At 48.0% G+C, this 3,051-nt stretch overlaps 1 pseudogene; it reads left to right on the top strand.

The window, feature by feature from the left end:
- The first annotated feature begins 1,308 nt into the window (after nucleotides 1-1,308).
- Nucleotides 1,309-2,770, top strand: LOC102263735 (annotated as a pseudogene).
- The last annotated feature ends 281 nt before the right edge of the window (nucleotides 2,771-3,051 follow it).

Below are 3,051 nucleotides of genomic sequence, written 5' to 3'. Positions count from 1 at the left end.
GAGTGGTATAGACTAGCAACAGTCTTCAAATATATCTATACTTGGAGCTTATTGTTTTGTGCTTAACCTTAGAGGGATCATGTTAAAGCAGGCAGAGTGAGTGGCATTTTAATAATCTGTTACACTCCCAAATCAGAAAATCCAGGAAAATGGAAGAATATTTTGGCAAATAGAACCAATGTACAAAAATGGCAACATAAACCTGTAATGTGAGATTCTGGCCACCCAAGTCTACAGGGACAATTTGGGGCAGTGTGCTCAGAATAAAACCTTTCCATTTCTGACTTGGCCAATCTGCTACATCTTTATTTAAAGTGGTCTGTAATTTCCTTTTCTAATCTAGGTTTTGACCTCTAGGTATAATACTTCAAGAGAAAGAGGGCAGCTGTTTGAAATATAAAATCTAAGAACAAATGGATACTTTTCTTGTTCTAAATGGGCTCACAGGAAAATGTTTCCCACAATATTATATTCTGGTTATTTCCTTGGTCAGGTGGCTCCAATTCTACAACAAAACCTCTAGGCTTCTACATAGAAAAAGTTACTGTCCAAATACCAGGCAGGTCAACTGGTCCTCCTGAAGAAATAAGATTTTATTCCTTTCTCCATATTGTGTTTGAAATGGAAATAGACATTTATTGGTTTAAAAGGTTGTATTGGATCACTGGGATAAAATGATTACAATGTTAAATTCTTTTAAAATAGATGATCCTGTATCTGTATCATAATGGTGGCATTTATTTGTGAGTTATCTCAGATTTCAGATACTTGTTTGGGAGGTAGGACAACAAAGGACTCACACTTGTAGGTTCTGGTGTGCATTCTTAAATTAGATTCATCTGCCGCAAAACTTACATTAAAATCAATAATCCTAGTGTTGTAAATGTTTCCCTCCACCAGAGTCAGGAGGTCTCTCACAATGGACTCAGCAAGACCAGCAGTGGCTGGGAAGGAGGTGCAGCGCGCACTCTCATGAGCCCTGAAGGTACTGCAGTGGTGGCCGTGACCCTAGGGAGGAGGAGACGGTTGGTCGGAAGTCCTTCATCTGAAGTGTCCAATGCTGGAAGAGGCCTGGCCTAACTTTCTTTATCGAAACCCTTTTCCAGGGCATGGGAAAGACGCCCACCTGCTGGGAAGGCCCATTTCCTTGAGCTCCTCACCCTTCTAGAAGCATTTGTCACCTGTGCTGGCCTCCGGACCTTTTCCTTGTTTTATCCCTGAAAAGGGAATTCTTAGTGTCTCAGTTGCAGCTCCACTAAATGTGTTGGATATTTCACTCCCCAAGTCGGGTTCCTTCCTCGTGCCCCTATGGGGCAGGGAAGTGGCACTGGAGGTGAGTGGCCCCGGGATTCCTAGAACACTTTCAGCTTGTTTTTCCTGGACATGAGATGAAGCGAGCCTGGCCGACCAGAGTCAGGAGGTCTCTCACAATGGACTCAGCAAGATCAGCGGTGGCTGGGAAGGAGGTGCAGCGTGCACTCTCATGAGCCCTGAAGCTACTGCAGTGGTAGCCATGAACCTAGGGAGGAGGAGACGGTTGGTCAGATGTCCTTCATCTGAAGTGTCCAATGCTGGGGAGTATTGGACACTCCCCAAGTTGGGTTCCTTCCTCGTGCCCCTATGGGGCGGGGAAGTGGCACTGGAGGTGAGTGGCCCTGGGATCCTGAAGGAGGGGCCTACAGAGCACAGAACTCTGCTTTTTCTCCTGTTGCTGGGAAGCGGCCTCCTCAGGTCTCCTCTCCCTCCCTCTGCCATGCACCCTCAACCTTCCTGCTTCCTGTGAGGGGGGCTCATTAGAGTGACTTTGGACCGCAATGCCAGCATGGACTTTGCAGACCTCTCAGCCTTTTTAGGGTCTACCCTGAGCCCTGAGCCCTGAGCCCTGAGCCTGGAGGCTCACCCAGCCAATGCCTGCCGCCCCATTGCCCCATCAGCCCTAACTCAGGTCACCGGTCAGTCTTTATGGCACTTATGCAGAGATTCGACTGTGCCTTTGACTCAAGGCCCTAAATGCTCAGAAGGCTGGGTGTGGTGCAGCTGTGGTCCACAATGTGACTTACAACCAACTGCTGACCATGATGTGGAATAAATAGTGTGGCGATCCGGTAGCAGATCTGGATCTGCTCTGTGTTTACTGGGGAGAGGAGCCCTGAGTGCCTGCGTGCCCTCTTCCTCTATCAGAAGGGCCTCAGGTGCTTCTGGTCCCAGACAGTAGCTTCCTCTTGGGCTATTAACCTCATTCCTTTCACAGGGGTTGCTGGTTTGCTAATTTTGGCAGGAGCAGTGATGATAGTTCCTTGTATCCAGCACCAGAAACAGCTCCAGTGAAATCAGCAACTGAAGCAGATTCCTACATGTGACTATCAGAATGGAGACCAGCATGATGTCGGCACCATCTGCTTGGATGAATATGTGAATGGGGACAAGCTGAGGCTACTTTACTTTCTTGTGCTCATCCTATCACAGCCGCTGTGTGGACCCCTGGCTCACTCGGACCCGGAAGACCTGCTCCATGTGCAAGCAGCCTGCTCATTGGGAACCTAGGGAGGAGAAGCAGAAAGAAGAAACTCAGGAGCAAGAAGGTAATGAGGAAGGGGAGTCAAGGTTCCACCACCCTGACTCAGAACGGACCCCACTTCTGGGCTCCAGCCCCACACTTCCCACATCCTTCGGCTCCCTAACTCCAGCGCCCCTCGTTTTTCCTGGGTCTTCAACATATCCCTCACCCTCTCCATTCTCCTCTTCCTCTTTGGCTGCTATCCTGGTCTAATAATACCCCTCCCCCCATACATATGCACCTATTTGCACATCTCCCATCCCCCTTTCTTCCTTCAGTTCTCTATGTTGAGAGATAGGGGGCATTTCCACCCTCTCCCCAGGTTTCTCCCTTACCCAGACCCATTCTTTCAGGGGTTTGGGGGTGCAAAGAGATTGGGTCTTCACTTACTGGGTTAATAAAACTGTTTTTGTGAACCAAAAAAGAAACCAGTCAGATATCTTAGAAACCTGTCAAGCACAATTCGAAAGAGCATATTTTTATAATTTGCCAAG

This window comes from Myotis brandtii, unplaced genomic scaffold, assembly GCF_000412655.1.
Source record: "Myotis brandtii unplaced genomic scaffold, ASM41265v1 scaffold440, whole genome shotgun sequence".
Taxonomy (NCBI): Eukaryota; Metazoa; Chordata; class Mammalia; order Chiroptera; family Vespertilionidae; genus Myotis; species Myotis brandtii.
Note: the sequence above shows the minus strand (reverse complement) of the source record. Positions and strands in the feature narration are given on the sequence as shown.